This window comes from Podarcis bocagei (genome assembly GCF_964188305.1).
Source record: "Podarcis bocagei genome assembly, chromosome: 1".
Classification (NCBI taxonomy): domain Eukaryota; kingdom Metazoa; phylum Chordata; class Lepidosauria; order Squamata; family Lacertidae; genus Podarcis; species Podarcis bocagei.
The window spans coordinates 42,131,712-42,149,016 of NC_138125.1; the positions used below are offsets into that span (position 1 = coordinate 42,131,712).

The 17,305-nt window shown below is 44.3% G+C and overlaps 1 long non-coding RNA gene across 1 annotated transcript; it reads right to left on the reverse strand.

The window, feature by feature from the left end:
* Positions 1–6,611: 6,611 nt before the first annotated feature.
* LOC308585267 lies at positions 6,612–8,300 on the reverse strand. Its single transcript, XR_014007208.1, has 2 exons — positions 7,967–8,300; positions 6,612–6,862 (listed from the first exon to the last, which is right to left on the reverse strand). It is a non-coding gene; the product is annotated as an uncharacterized lncRNA (long non-coding RNA).
* Between the last annotated feature and the right edge of the window lie 9,005 nt (positions 8,301–17,305).

Here is a 17,305-nt window from a genome sequence, read left to right on the forward strand (position 1 = left end):
AGACCCGGGGGGGGTGCGAGGGAGGGAGGGAAAGCTGCACCGGTTGAATTTCTGCCTGTCCTGTAGCTCTTACCCAAACCGTTTTGCTGGGAAGAAAAGGCGCCTCGCGGAGCGGTCCTGTCCTACGTTTGCACTTGTTTCAGTGGGATTTAATAGGACTGCTGTCTCAGCCTGCCGAGCCGTGCTCTTTGCTTAAGAGTAGCCTCACTGGCAGGCTCATATACGTGAGATTTCCCCCAGGTAAAGGGTTTGGAAGACTGAAATCGGACTTTCACAATTCTTTGCTCCAAAGAGTTCTTTCTGTCAATATACTTAGTTACAGGTAGGTAGCCGTGTTGGTCTGCTGTAGTCGAAACAAAACAAAACAAAAAAAGAAATCCTTCCAGTAGCACCTTAGAGATCAACTAAGTTTGTTATTGATATGAGCTTTCGTGTTCATGCTTGGTATCTGAAGAAGTGTGCATGCACACAAAAGCTCATACCAGTAACAAACTTAGTTGGTCTCTAAGGTGCTACTGGAAGGAATTTTTTTATTTAGTCTATATATTTGATATTGTCAATAATAGTGTCATTGGCGGGGGTGGGGAGATTGTCCGCATCCTTATGGGCATTGCTAGTGCCTTAAAAATCAATACAAAATGAGAGCTTTGTGGCTCCTTAACGGCTAGCCAACTTATTGCACATTTTGGGGATTATAGTTTATTTCATCAGATGCATGAAGTGTTACCCTGAGTTGACAGGTGTATGGGGTCAAAAGCAAAAAATACAGTATGACAATTCTATGTAGTTGGAAATAAGAAAAAAATCACAACAGCGATAATTGGTGATAACAGAATCATCCCAGTTTTGTCTTGTTAATTTAACTCAGTGGCTCCCAAACTTTTTAAGGCTGCTGCCCCTTTGGTTCCATAAACTCATCCCCAGGGCATCCTACCCGATAAAAAGCAATATTCAGAGTAGTGGTTTGCACAACCCACTTAGGAAGATAATAACATAATAAAATTCAGAACAGTAACAATTAATTCCCATATGGAAATCAAACCAGCAACCTTGGCACTACGAGCATCGTGCTCTAACCAACAGAGCTATCCAGCTTCTGTTCCTGGTTTATTCTATTCTTATTCTTACATGAAATCTTGTGTTGCAATAAATCTTCATGGTTCCAAAATACTCATTTGTGCTCATGGCTCTGCACTGGCTCTGTGCTCGTGGCAGGAAGAGTGAGGCCGAGAGGAAAAGCTATAGTTCAATGGCAAAGCACATGTTTGCATTCAGATCCCAGGCTCAATCCCTGACATCTCCAGATATAACAGGGAAGGCCAGTGTGTGAAATCCAGTCAGACAACCCAGTGGCGTAGCGTGGGGGGTGCCAGGGGGGCAGGCCGCACCGGGCGCAACATCTGGGGGGGGCGCGCTCGCTGCCTCCGGAGTCGCCGAAGAGCCTCGGCGCAGGCTGTAGCAGAGCCGCATGTCTCGCGGAACCGACGAGCTGTGCGCGCGCCCGGGCTGAAGGCGTCCGGCAGGCAGCGGCTCTCAGCGCTCGTCCGGTCCCGCCAGGCAGCCCCACCTCACACCCCCGCCTCCGCCGCTGATGCTGCAGCTGCTGGGCCGTTGCATTTTCCTCGCCTCTCTGCCCCCCTCCTCCTCCGGGCAAGCGGCGTCATTTGGGCGGCAGCGCCAGCGGCAACTCGCAGGTTAGGGGTTAGGGGGGGCGCAAATTACGTGCCTTGCCCCGGGTTAGGGGGCGCAAATTACTTGCGTTGCCCCGGGTGCTGACAACTCACGCTACGCCGCTGAGACAACCTGTTTATCAATTTCTTCGCAGAGAAATAGACAGCATTGGCTTTTTAAATGAGCATTCATTAGGATTTGGTTTGTGAAGCATGGACCACTTATAAACACCATCTCCAACCCTCAAAAGATTCCATCAACGGTGTCTCTGAAAAATTATACACATTCGGGAAAATAGGCAAACTAATGGCAGTGTACTGGAAGAAGCAAAGATCACCAGTGTTAAAGCAATGATTATTCAACATCAATTTCGTTGGACTGGTTATGTTGTTTGGATGCCCTGATTATCGTCTTCCAAAGCATCTACTCTATTCCGAACTTTAAAATGGAAAGCGCAGTGCTGGTGGTCAACAAAAGAGGTTTAAAGACTCTCTCAAGGCAAATATAAAAAATGTAGTATAAACACCGACAATTGGGAAATGCTGGCCTGCAAGTGCTTCAGTTGGAGAACAGCCTTTACCAAAGGTGTCATAAAATTTAAGATGCTTGAACTCAGGATGAAAGGGAGAAATGGGCTAAGAGGAAAGCATGTTTGGCAAACTCTCACCGTGATCAACTCCCATCCAGAAACCTATGTCCCCACTGTGAAAGGATGTGTGGATCCAGAATTGGCCTCCACAGTCACTTATGGACTCACTGTTAAGACCAGGTTCATAGAAGACAATCTTACTCGGCTATGAGTGATCACCAAAGAAGAAGAAGACATACTGATTAGTTTGTAGAGTGGTTAGAAGATGTTGGCTATTTAATGATTTTGTGAGGTGGTTTCCTTCTGTTATCTTCATTGCATAAAGTCCTATCTTTGAAGAGGGTTTGTTGTGAATGACCCCCACCCCATCAACTATAATTGTGCAACCTAAATTCCAATCCATGCTTCAGAGAAAGAGAGCAGCTGAAATCTGTGCTTTGTAATAACGCAACGATGCAGTCCCTTAGCTTTATCTTTCAATGTACGTAAGTACTTGTAGCAGGTCTCTGAAAGGACCAATACAACCACTTTTACAAACACAGTAAGTAAACTTAATTCCTTACAATGCAAGATTAACCCGCACACACAAACACAAAACCCCCATATTGTGTCTCTGGAAAAGGGAAGAGAAGAAAAAAAGATTGACACTGTGGACTTTTCATTAAGAACTCATAACTCAGACGTGGAGCTGAGCACATAGTGGTATTTATTTATCTGTCTGTAAGAGGTTTTTATCTACCACATTTCAGGGGAGATTACAAAGTGGTTAACATAATAAGATTAAAATAATGAGTATTCATAAAAATTATGCAATAAAACAAACAAAAAATAAAACCAGAAAAGCAAATGGGGGGAAACCCCTTATTGAAATGCTGGGTTTTTGTCATGCTTGGTTCTCACACTAGGTTCCCTCTTTTCCCTGTAGAGACAGTTGGGGGAGAAAAGGGCCACCGCAGCTGGAACACACTGGTGTTTCTGCTGCTGCTTCCATCTTCTCAGGCTCAGAACAATATGGGACTTCAGAAGCCTCCTGCGGTGGCAGTTGCAGGAGGAAAGGAACATCTCGGCTGGAGCACTGGGAGCTAAATGGTAGAAGCTCAACAAGCTGTTATAGTATATGTTTAACTGATTCATGCCCCTGGGGTGAGCAATAAATGTGATTGGCTGTTTGTAGTCCACTCAGCCCAGACGTTCCCATGGGAGGGCACAGAACTCATCATGCCATCTGATGTCACATTCTGTTAATTATTGAGATCTTTTTCACCACCAGCGTTTTCAATCGCTGAAGTGCAAAATGTGGAAGTAAAATTCCAGAGTTGTTTACCTACCAACGTTTTAAAACTGCAGGGGCATATTAGTCCCACCAAACAAAAAATTCCTCACTTCCTGTCTTACTCAGCACGCCTTTTATGACCGACATGTTGAAATTCCCCTTCTTGACTCATGCTGAACAATCAGGTGTTTTAACTTGGATTACAGTGTCCATTAAGCATAAAAATATCAAGATGTTTCCTACTGTCACAGTGCTGAACAGTAGATTTGGCTTATTTTCTTCTCTATGTTTTGTCTTGCTCTGGTTGCCAGGCATTGTGGGGTGCAAAGCGGTTCATCCTGTTTCCCTCTCTGCACCACTTCGTTAGTATTATTTTTGGCAGCTTCCTCTGCTAAGTAGTTTTAACTATGGAGCCAGAAATATAGAATAGAATAAAAGCAAGAGAGACCCCATGTGACTTAACTTTCAAGGACTATGCTTTGATAGTTTATGGCATTGCAGTTAATATGTTGTGAGTTGCGTTGCTGCAACTGTGATATAAAATTGAAAATTAATAAAAACATTTTCAAAGAGACAGAGAGAGAGAGCGCCAATGTGGTGTAGGGTATCGGATTAGGAGCTGGGAGACCAGAGTTCAAATCCCCACTCAGGCACAATCTCGCAGCCTAACCTACCTCACAGGGTTGTTGTGGATTTTAAATGAGGAGGGGCAGGACCATGTGTGCCCATTTGAGCTCCTTAGAGGAATGCAAATGTAATACGAATAACTGAAAATAATTATTATAATGTCGAGAGGGATAACTGGAAGTTATTTGGTCCAACTTCCTGCTCACTGCACAATCTGCTGGATGTTCTACAGAACCCCTGACAGATGGTCAGCCAGACTCTGCTTAAATGCCATCAGAAAAGATAGGCATCTTTATGCCTTCAGTATGCCAGTATAAAATAATTTACAATAGTACTCGATGTCTCATCACTGAACAAAATGTGCAGAACCAAGCTGCAGAAGTGTTGAAAACATAATTCAAAAAATGACTCAAAATTGCTTAAGGCTCAGTTCCTTGCAGTGGCGTAGCGTGGGTTGTCAGCACCCGGGGCAAGGCAAGTAATTTGCGCCCCCTAACCCATGGATTTGCGCCCCCTAACCCCCAGATGTTGCGCCCGGTGTGGCTGGCCCCCCCTGCACCCCCCACGCTACACCACTGGTTCCTTGTGAGGTGTCCTGGGGGCCATAGGAGTTTGTGGCCTCCCTCTCTTTGTAGAGCACCTGTTGAGGTCTCCTTTTTGCAGATGCTGAAATATACCCTCTGCCATCAAAGCTTTGGTGTTGAGAACCAAAAGGAAGTGCCCTGGGGACTCATTCTCTCAACACACACTGGAAGTGGAAGGGGGAGGCGGGATTACAATAATAAATAAGTAAGCAAGCCAAAGGAAGAGAGGGGAAACACACAGCTTCCACTGAGATTTTGGGGTTTGGTGGCTCCTCCACCACAACCACCCCTTTTGGTGCTCTCACCCTGTGAGGTTGCTTTTTTACTAAATATGATCTTGACCCAAGACCAGCCTGAGACCTTTTGGTTCCTGAAGCAATGCTCCCGCTCCGAGCATGCTGCCTGAGGCAGGTCACTCCAGGTTACCTCTCCAGTGTGCCTGCTATGCTAGAGCAGCAAGCTAGCTTAAGGGCTATAGGGCAGACCACATGGTAAACTTTCTAGTCACTTTCCACCCCTCAAATTTGCTGTCTGAGGCAGCTGTAGGGCAGGCCCTGTCTTGACCTAAAATGATGATGATGATGATAATTCATATTATTATTGACTACAGTAGCTCTGAAGGATTAAGTAAAAATCACTTTCCCTTTATTGTTAAAATGTTTATTGCCTATATTATTAGGTAGTTTGTTCAAATAAAAAAACCTCTTGACAATGGAAGTAGATCTCGCCATCTCAGTCGCTGTATTTACATTTAAAATTTCTAAATTCAGGAAACAGAAATTAGTTACCCATAGGGATATCTTTTGGCACAGCAAACAGGGATGATAAACAGAGTGTTGTTTTAACCTTTTCAAAATGCTTTCAAAGCTTGCTGTTGTGAGATGCTGATGAGGAAGTCTTTGAAGATAAAAATAGCTGAATGAAAGACAAGCCTTTAACAGCTTCTCCTCCTCCCCTCCCCCAAGCTAAATTTAGTTTTATTCAGTCTTTACAAGGCAACTCATTTCTTGTGGGCACATAGCAACATCAGTAACACCATGGCACAGTAAACGTTGTAAGAGTGCTTCATTTTTAAAGTAGAGTTCAAAAATCTGTCTGGGATTCAGTAGTGTCAACATAATACATTAAATTCTATGCAATACTATGGAAATACACAATTGTCTTCTAAGATAAGAAATTGTTTTACTTTTTTTTGGCCATAATTGAAATACAACCGACTTTCCCCACTTAACATCACAAGAGAATTTCCTTATCATAAAAAGTCTTACTGTATTTTTCGCCGCATAGGACGCACTTTTCCCCCTCCAAAAGTGAAGGGGAAACCTGGGTGCGTCCTATGGGGCGAATGCAGGCTTTCGCTGAAGCCTGGAGAGTGAGAGGCATCGGTGCGCACCGACCCCTCTCGCTCTCCAGGCTTCAGGAAGCTATCCACAAGCCTTGCAAGCCCGGTGGGAGTACCCGCGGGCTCACAAGGCTTGCGGGCAGCAGCCTGCAGCCCCCGCGAGTGTCCGCAAGCCTTGCGCACCCGGCAGGAGGTCCCACCGGGTGCGCGAGGCTTGGGGCGGCAGCCTGTCGCCCCGAAGCACGGGGAGCCCTCCGGAGGGCTTCCCCTGCTTCGGGCAGGTGAGCGCAAGGCTTGGGGCGGCAGCCAGGGCTGGGGGGGGAATAATTTTTTTAAATTCATTTTCCCCCAAAAAAATGAGGTGCGTCCTATGGGCCGGTGCGCCTTATAGGACGAAAAATATGGTAACTTTTGGGACAGCGGGTTTGTTGCACATGACATCCCAATCAACTAAAATTGTACACCCTGAATTTGCTGGAATACAACTGAATCCCATGCAAAGAGAGTGACAGTCTAGACTCTAGATGCACCCAACTGATTATTTATTTATTTATTATTAAATTTGTATACCGCCCTATTCTCACAGATCTCAGGGAGGTTCACATCAAACTTGCATGCAAGTGCATTTAATGCAACAATCTAGCATGCAAGCGCATTTAATGCAGCTGACAGTCAGGATCGCAATGGCTGCACCATCTTAGAGAAGAACTACACTTTTCATGGTTCATGCACAGAAATACGAGATATCCTTGCCAAAGAGGGAAACATCTGGATTTCTACAACAAATAAGGGGAGGGGGAAAGAGAAACTGTGCTTAGATGTCTTAATTTTCTTGGGCTGTTTGATTTCCTCTCCCCATTAAAAATTAAGAAAGATGGAGAGCAAATGCAGCAGCGAGAAAAGCAGCTCACATTTAACAGCTGCTGTTGCCCCAGGTGATCTAAGGAAGAAGTCACTGTTGACTGCCCTCTGCATGGAGAGAATTACCCTGCCAGCTGGTGAGGAAACGAGAAAAGAGGCATGCTGGGACCAAGCCCATAGGTAGGAAACCAGCAGGCAGGAAGGAGGAATGCTGGTCCTCCAAAAATATATACATTATTTTAAATGGTAAAATATTTCGAGTATGTTTTTTATCTAAGAAGAGGAATTCATGTGGGGTTTTTTCCCACTGAAGCAACTGTAACAGTTTACTGCATTCCCCTTGGAGCAGAAAACTCAGATGAGGGTGGATTAGAACCCTGGTACAGTGGTACCTCAGGTTAAGTAATTAATTTGTTCCGGAGGTCCGTTCTTAACCTGAAGCTGTTCTTAACCTGAAGCACCACTTTAGCTAATGGGGCCTCCTGCTGCCGCCGCGCCACCGGAGCACGATTTCTGTTCTCATCCTGAAGCAAAGTTCTTAACCCAAGGTACTATTTCTGGGTTAGCGGAGTCTGTAACCTGAAGCGTATGTAACCTGAAACGTATGTAACCCAAGGTACCACTGTATTTCCACTTCAACTCCAGCCCTATATCTACTAGATCACACGTTCAAAAACACAATTTTGCATTCATCTAAGAGAAATGAATGTAGCTACAGGGGGGCTAGCAAGGTTTTTTGACCCAGGTGAAACTTCCAGAGGGTTGCCATTGAGGATCCCAGCCTATGTGTGAATAAATGTGCATGGTGGGTTGCCAAACTGGGTATTTGACCTGGGTGAAGCCAAGTTTTGCCCTGTATAAAACACAGAGCAGTGTCATTTTATGTCCATATCCTGGCTGCCCCCCTTATGAGTTACAGGTACAAGTTTGTGGAGGACAAAGGAAGCACTTGCTTTCTATTACCACAAATGTGGTGTTTGCTCCCAGTTGTCAAGACTCATTCCTTAAATAAACCTTGCCTTGCTGATGTGAACTGATTTCCTGCATCCACCCTGGTTCCAAGCTGCTTCCTAGCCTGATTGGCCCAGCAAAAGAAAGCAGCCCCTGAGAAAACATAGAAGAAAAATGATTCTGTCATGACGATCTGTAATTGTTTTGAAACTTCTGTATTAAAATTGTTCCCCCCCCCCCGAGGCAATCCTATACTCCAGTTATGCTCTCTTGGGGTCCACAGAATTTGGCACAAGCCCCACTATCTTGGCAGAACACAGGGGAAAACTGACGTTGGAACACCTCAGGTGTGTCAGAGAACATCCAAAAAGGTTTAGGATTGTGAGCAGCCCAGGGGAGCAGCAGACTCTGAACATATCCTATATTCCTCCAAACCATGGCCTAAGCCAGGCATAGGCAAACTCTGGCCCTCCAGATTTTTGGGACTATAGTTCCCATCATCCCTGACCGCTGGTCCTGTTAGCTAGGGATGATGGGAATTGTAGTCCCAAATATATGGAGGGCCGGAGTTTGCCTATGCCTGGCCTAAGCAATGATGCAACTTTGCACCAGCCCCAGACCTAGTGCAATAATGTTCCCGTGCATTGACATAAATGAAAAGGGGGGAAATAGACAGTGCTGCTACTAACAGGGTGGCCCAGTGGTTGGAATGTTGGAACAGAACCTGGGGGAACCAGCGTTCAAGTGGGTGACATTGCGCAGTCAAAACTGCAGCCCAAGCTAGCTCATGGGCTTGTGATGAGGGTGAAATGTGGAAGATGAGACTCATACACTCTCCAACTTGAGCTCCTTGCAGGAAAGGTGGGATATAAATGCAATAATAAATAGAATAAAAGAAAACAGCATAGGAAATGCTCAGCACGCAATCACACTCTTGTTGTTGTTTAGTCGTTTAGTCGTGTCCGACTCTTCGTGACTTCATGGACCAGAGCACGCCAGGCACTCCTGTCTTCCACTGCCTCCCACTGTCTGGTCAAACTCATGCTGATAGCTTCGAGAACACTATCCAACCATCTCGTCCTCTGCCATCCCCTTCTCCTTGTGCCCTCCATCTTTCCCAACATCAGGGTCTTTTTCAGGGAGTCTTCTCTTCTCATGAGGTGGCCAAAGTATTGGAGCCTCAGCTTCAGGATCTGCCCTTCCAGTGAGCACTCGGGGCTGATTTCCTTAAGAATGGATAGGTTTGATCTTCTTGCAGTCCATGGGACTCTCAAGAGTCTCCTCCAGCACCATAATTCAAATGCATCAATTCTTCAGCGATCAGCCTTCTTTATGTCCAGCTCTCACTTCCATACATCACTACTGGGAAAACCATAGCTTTAACTATACTGGCCTTTGCTGGCAAGGTGATGTCTCTGTTTTTTAAGATGCTGTCTAGGTTTGTCATTGCTTTAATCGCACCCTACCTCCCAGGATATTAAACCAGGGAGACCACAACTTGGATGGAAGGATGTGGTGCATGGGATTATATCTCTTGGGCCTCAGGTTGCATACAGTTAGAGCATACAAGGGGATACTCTGGTGAAGGGAAAGGGGCAGGGACCATACCACTGAATAACATTAAAAAACAACCCCTGGACCTGCAACGTTTTGTGTCTCCTTTCCAACTCTTACGAGTAGGATGGTTGAATTTTGAAAAGAGATTCATATAAAAGCTCCCTTTGAAATTGTTGTGTCGAGATGTTAAGAACGCAGAAGGGTCACTGAACAAAAATAACCTGGTGCTCTGTTAGGTGTTCATTTGCACATGTGGTTTTCCTTTCCCTCAAACTTTCCCTATTTCTCCAATCTCTTGAAAAACTTCTAAGTGAGTGGGTGTCTGCCTACTCCTGTGAAGTGACTAATAGGTTAAAAAGTCCTCTTTTGTTTCCTTGATGAAGAAAACAAATTGAACCTAATGGAATCAAGAAACAAGGTATGTGGTTGGAGATTCAGGTGGGAAGCAGGTTGACTATTGTTTTAGAAGGCTGCAGTGGTAGCAGAAGACTGCCAATAAACAAGCCAACATTAGTCATTTTTCCTGACTGGAAGAAATTCAAATTGCTTCTGTCAGGTTGTCTGTATTTGCAGCTGTCCCTATATAGAAGGGATTATCTCCAGAATCTGGTCTGTTAGCTGAAAATATTTGATGTGCCATATGTGTGTGTGTGTGTGTGTGTGTGTACACACCCATATATTTCAGCCTTGTTTTCCAGGTCTCTAGGTGTTTAAAGATCTGACTGGAATAGGGAATGTACTCAGGCTCGGGTTGTACATATGTGTAAGTAAACCATATATCATTAAGTCTCCATGGTCCCTCATTCCCAAAAGGAAACACAAACCCTGGATAAGCACCTAAAAACCCTGGAATATCTTACTGCTGAGAGATTAGGATGGCATGTAACAATACTTTCTGAAACCACAGAACTACATTAGGGGTGTACAACAAGTGGGTCATTTAATTTTACTTAAACTTTTGCCTAAGGTTTTAACTCAATAATTTCCTATGAAGGATTGCTGTGCCATGCATTAAAATTCACAACGTCCCACTGTATTTTTAATTTTTTTTACAATGACTCATACACTTAACGTTTCAACAACACTCTGGTTGCTAGGGTACGTGTAATCAGTGTGACATCTAAAAGTTCCTGTTAAAAAGAGTTTTAGGTTTTGGAATATAAGGAACAAAGCTTCACATTTATTACCTTCATAAAAACCCCCTCTTAGTATTTAATTATGTAAATCAGCTTGACATTTTAAAAGTCTTCAAAGAAAATTGATCTTTAGAGTTCACAGTCTCCATCTGATAACTATATGATATATTCTTTCCATTTTTGTGAATGATCCCCTGCCATCTTTCACTTGCAATATGGAAGTTCCCTTGCTGATTTCTTGGGACTTTATCTCTCTTCTTCTGTTTAACTTCACCACAGGGCAAAAAAACAACAACAGACAATAATCATGTTTCTTGCCTGCAAAAAAGACTTTTCAAGGAGTACAGGCAGCTGGGGCAAAATGCAGCCCAGGTACAACACTCCTCGGTTCCAGTGATTTCAAAAGGAGGGTGCTAAACTCCAATATTAAATTAATAGGATTGTAACATTGGCTGGATTGTACCTTTGACATTCTGAGTAGTGTTTCATAGTCCAATGGAAAGTGCAGATTATTACTTTTTAAGCCCTAAATCAATGGTCCTCAACATTTTTCATTCTGGGGGCATGTACACCCCCTCCCCACTCGGAAACATAAAATAAAACACAGACCAAAAAAGTAGGCAACACTTCCCAAATAAATAAAAGAAAAAATGGTAGAAACCAACAGATTCCCCCCCCAAAAAAAGCCTGCAGAGTACCCCCACCTGGAACCCAGAAGCATTCTAAGGGAAAGTCAGGTAAGAGGGTGGGGTGGTTGCATCCCTGCATTATGATTCCAGCTAGTCCAGCTCCAATTATGGTAACAAAACAAAAAAAATAAAAATACTAGGGGCAGGGGATCTGGGTGGTCACAAAGCAGGGAGGTGTCTCCATGACACACAGTGCCCTCAGTGTCACAATGGGGACCCCAATCTCTAAAACATTAAGACCATAATGTCTGCCTTCCACTGGAGCCTTTCCGCTGTAACATGTATTTGTTGGAGGATGTGGCATTTGCCCATTCATTTAGAAAATGTCTGTACAGGGGAGAGAGAAAGGGTTAAAATGTAGACCAATAGGAAAGCCTACTGTTTATAAAAGGGCTTAGCCCGAGCTTTGAGTTAGTTGGTGGTGGTTAGTTGGTTGGTTGTTTGGTTGGGAAAGGCAGTTGGAAATAGAGAGACAGTTAGTGCAGTGGCTTCTTGTGTGAGGGGACGTAGAAGAGATAGAGACAGAATAAAATAAGACTAAGAAGGTAAAGAATAACAACATTTGGAATGCAGTTAAAGTTTGTTTGTGTTTGAAATAATCTTTGTTAACTTGAGAACCTGACTGGGACTAAGTGATTTACCGGGGACTGTGGGTTAAACCACAGAGCCTAGGACTTGCCGATCAGAAGGTCAGCGGTTCGAATCCCCACGGTTCGAATCCCCGGGTGAGCTCCCGTTGCTTGGTCCCTGCTCCTGCCAACCTAGCAGTTTGAAAGCATGTCAAAGTGAAAGTAGATAAATAGGTACCGCTCTGGCGGGAAGGTAAACAGCATTTCCATGCGCTGCTCTGGTTCGCCAGAAGCAGCTTAGTCATGCTGGCCACATGACCTGGAAGCTGTACGGCGGCTCCCTCAGCCAATAAAGCGAGATGAGCACCGCAACCCCAGAGTCGGCCACGACTGGACCTAATGGTCAGGGGTCCCTTTACCTTTACCTTTACCTTTACCTTTACCTTTACCTGGTTGGTGGCAGCGAATTAGTGGTGTACGGGTCAATAGTCCGTGAGACGACCGGGGGCTCTGTACAAACGCCACAGAGGGTCTTATCATCATTTCACCAGTCACCACCATCAAAAGAGGGCTTTCTCCAGGGTTCATTCAGTACTTTATCCCTTGGTGGGCACCATGTTCTCTGGAATTTGTCTGCAGAATGGTGAGAGCCCTGGAGACCAAGTTCTATGAGGAAAGATCAGAGGAACGAAGTATATTTTAGCCAGCAGAAGAGGTTATTAAGAGGGAATATGATACTGTCATTTTCAAAGGGATGCCACATAGAGGTGATGAAGCACATTTGTTTTCAATGATTCCAGAGAGCAGGACCCAAACCAATGGAGTCAAAATACAAGAAAGGGATTTAAAATTTATTTACAGAAACACTGTAAAATTTTTGAATGTTGATGATGTTGAAATGAATTGAAGGGGTTCTAGCAACAAGGTAAAATGTAAGATGGGACTGATAAAAGATAAACTAATTGGATATGAATTTGTTGAACTAATTTTAAAAAAGGGAGGCGTGAGGGAGTCAGGGAAATAAGTTAACTAAAGATGAGAAATTAAAAAAGAGGGAGTCTTGTTTTTTCTTTATGTGTTTTTCTTTTTTTCTTCTTTTTTCTTCTTTTTTGTGCTTAATGTTTGTATTTTTGTATTTTGACTTTGTATTTTTCTGTTTTTGTATTTTTTCTGAATTTTCTCACTGATAAATTTAATAAAATATTAATAATAATAAAAAAACAAAATACAAGAAAGGGAGCTTCAGCTAAACATTAGGAAGAATTCCTGATAGTATGAACTATCAAGAAGGTAGTGGGCTCTTTTTCACCAGAGGTATTTGAGTAGAGGCTGGATGGCCACAGATCAGCATCTGCAACAGATGGGTCTAGATGTCCTTTGAGGTCTCTCCCAAATTTTATGATCCTGGGAAATCTGCTTTGCCCACTTCCGGTGAGTTTTTCTTTTTTTTTTTTTATAAAATTTTTATTGGGTTTTCCGCTTTTATAAAGACAATACAAACACAAAAATAACACAAGACACAAACATGTATAAATTCAGCAGATCCTCGTTTCATAACCTTGTTCCCTGACTTCCCCCCACCCCCCCTCGTGCACCCCAATTCCCAAGATTATATCAGCAAGTTGGTATTTCTCCTCTTAACCATCTTATTCATTTTATTACCTCTTTTCTAATAAAAAAATTGATTTTCCTAAGTTGGACTTAAGTTCTCTTCCATCGATTTTTCATTTTATCTTAATTAAAAGTCATATTAACCAAACCTAAAAGTCTTAAGAGTTTTTAAGAATCTCCTCTTCCCTCCCTCCCATCCCCGGTTTTTGTCCCTTCCCAATAAAAATCCAAAGTCAAGATTCTCAGCCTGGGTTCCTCACGTCCGAGGCTTTCAAGTCTCTTTCAGTCCCTCTCCGCCGGTCTTGTTGGTAGTCCTTTATGTCAGTCGTCGAGTCTGGAAAAAGATCTTTCACCATCAAAGCATATTCTCTTCCCACAAGGAGATTTGAAAGCAACTGCTGGAGAATTTCCACAAAGCCTGTATCTTCGAAATCAAAGTCCAAACGGAGGCCCCAATCATATTTCTTTATTTTAAGTTCCTGTATTCCATATTGTCCCAGAACCTCCTCCTTCTTCTTCTGCGTCTTTCACCGACTTGTGGTAGATATGTTCCCAGAGTCTCCTTGCTTGTGTTCCACGGATGTCAACTTTTGGTTGTTGCTTCCCAAGGTTACTTTCTCTTTTTCTTGTTTAATCTCTTCCACCTCTGTAGACATTGTTTCCCATTCAGCTGTGGATTCTTTCTCATTCAGGTCCTCAATACAAACAGCAGAGTTGCCTGTTCCCAAGGTCATAGTGATAAGTTGTTTATTCATGGCTAAGCTCTGCTCTTGTAAGATTCCCACCAATTGAAACATCCTTTCGATTTCCACTAGTAACTTTCCATCCACAGCCATTGTATCCATTGTAGTTTCACAGAATTCCCCCTAGGGGGAATCTGGTTACTTATTAGTCTTTTCTCCAACAGTCCTTTAGCTTATTATTATTACTTTGTTTCCAACAATTTTAGCTCAATTATAACTCGTCTTAATCCAGAGGGATCTTAGATAGTGATTTTTCCACTTTAAACTGCCCGTTTGGCAGCTTTGACAGCTGTCAAACTCCGCAGCTCTTACACAGGCACACAGGCAGGACGTTCCCGAGCCCGGGAGGGGGGGGTTGTTTAAAACATAAAGAGGGTCTCCAAAACTCCACTCTCCAGCACAAAATTTCCTTTAGCTAAATCTTGAAAGTTAGTGTCCTTTTTAACTCACCCCACCAAGGGTAGGCTCTCCAGCTTAGCTCTTATGTCGTTGCTTAGATCGTCTGCAAGGGGGGGTGCGGACTTCCTTTTAGCACACCCCCCGGTCGTCTCCAATTCAGGGTAAAATTTTTAAAGTCCCAATCCGTCTTACTCACGGGTAATTCTTTCAGTCCAGATTTTCAAGGAAGAAAGTCAGCGCTCTCTGGTCATGGCTCGCGGCTTCGCTCCACCGAGGTAGCGGTCGACTCTCAGTGCCACGCCACCCCCGTATCCTCTCCGCAGCCTTTAAAAAGGCTCTTCGTGGATCAGGGGGGCGCTTAAGGCACCCGCCGAGTCTTCAGTCCGCAGGCTTCCGCGCCTGCGGTTTTTAAGGGTCCCCGCGTCGCCGGCGCGGCCAAGACCCGTCCTCAGTAGAGCCGATTCCCTCCGCAGCTCGGAGGGAATCCGCCATTTCCAGATCGCGTCAACCCGGAAGTCTCCCACTTCCGGTGAGTTTTTCATTGCCATTAAAAAAAAAAAAACCCTCATGTCGTTTCAAAAAGCTTATGGACTTAGCTGAGTTTTGTATTGGCTACGATCCCCTAACTTTGTGTTTGCTGCTGATGCTATTTATTGCTTTCATACATTAATTAATGTTGGTTGTAAGCTACTTTGGGCATTGCAATGCAACAGAAAGTGTATCTATAACTGTTTTTAATAAATAACATAATAAATAATTGTTATTTTCTTGAGGAAATGCATGTGGAGTTGCACAGTATTGAATGTACTTTGGGAAATTGCATCCCTTAATTAAAATAATATGTGTTACAAAGTCTGTCCTACCCAAGCATTTTAAAGTAGTTACAGTGGTGCCTCGCAAGACGAAATTAATTCGTTCCGCAAGTCTCTTCGTCTTGCGGTTTTTTCGTCTTGCGATGCACGGTTTCCCATAGGAATGCACTGAAAATCAATTACAGTGGTACCCCGCAAGACGAATGCCTCGCAAGACGGAAAACCCGCAAGACGAAAGGGTTTTCTGTTTTGGAGGCGCTTCGCAAGACGAATTTCCCTATGGGCTTGCATCGCAAGACGAAAGCCCATAGGGAAATGCTGGCGGTCGGGAGCAAAGACTTTCGCCCACAGCCGGCCTTCAGAAGAGGACCTCTTCTGAAGGCCGGCGGGGGGCAAAAGTCTTTGCTCCCCCCGCCTGCCTTCCCCCCCGCCTGCCCCGGGCGATCTTAAAATGCTGGCGGGCGGGAGCGAAGCGTTCGCTGCCGACCCCCAGCATTTTAAAATCTCCAAGGGACAGCAGAGATGTCTCTGTCCCGGGGAGATTTTAAAATGCTGGGGGTCGGGAGCGAAGCGTTAGCTGCCGACCCCCAGCATTTTAAAATCTCCCCCTGTCCCGGGAAGGTTTTAAAATGCTGGGGGTCGGCAGCTAACGCTTCGCTCCCGACCCCCAGCATTTTAAAATCTCCCCGGGACAGAGACTTCTCTGCTGTCCCTTGGAGATTTTAAAATGTTGGGGGTCGGCAGCGAACGCTTCGCTCCCGCCCGCCAGCATTTTAAGATCGCCCGGGGCAGGCGGGGGGGGGAAGGCAGGCGGGGGGAGCAAAGACTTTTGCCCCCCGCCGGCGTTCAGAAGAGGTCCTCTTCTGAAGGCCGGCTGTGGGCGAAAGTCTTTGCTCCCGACCGCCAGCATTTCCCTATGGGCTTTCGTCTTGCGATGCAAGCCCATAGGGAAATTCGTCTTGCGAAGCGCCTCCAAAACAGAAAACCCTTTCGTCTTGCGGGTTTTCCGTCTTGCGAGGCATTCGTCTTGCGGGGTACCACTGTATTATTTAAAGTATTAGATTTTAATGGTTTGTCATTGATTGGTTGGCTATGAGTTTTGACATATACATAGAAAAAATGGGCAGCTCCAGAGAGAATTTCAAAGAGAAATTACAGGGCATTTCTCAGGTTTCTAATGTAAGATCAGCAAGAAAGTCAGAACTGATTTAATCAGTATAAAGACAAAAGGGGTCTGATGCCCTGGAACCATTTCAAAATTACTAAGACAAAAAATGCCAGCTCCCTAAGAGTGCTATAGAGATCTGTGCTTTTAATAGACAAGTAAAATCAGGAGGTTATACAAGACCATCTAAGCATCACATCCAGAGCCACTCTTGGCTTTCTCACTCATTCTTCATCCACATAAATATAGGAGTAACTTGAGATGTGTCCAGCAGAAGAAGGACTTGCATTTAGCTGAGCAAACACAATTGAACTGTCTAATTAGATTATATTGCTATTAAAGTAATATCTCTGAAGCAAGACATTACAGTGGTACCTCAGGTTACAAACACTTCAGGTTACATACGCTTCAGGTTACAGACTCCGCTAACCCAGAAATAGTACCTCAGGTTAAGAACTTTGCTTCAGGATGAGAACAGAAATTGTGCTCCAGCGGTGCGGCGGCAGCAGGAGGCCCCATTAGCTAAAGTGGTGCTTCAGGTTAAGAACAGTTTCAGGTTAAGAATGGACCTCCAGAACAAATTAAGTACTTAACCCAAGGTACCACTGTACTCATTGCATTAAAATCATTATTCGCAGGTGTACCCCATTTTAACTCCAGGCAAGTAGATGGGAGCAAATGCATATCACAACAAATGATTTTGGAATAATGGCAGCTGCATGCATA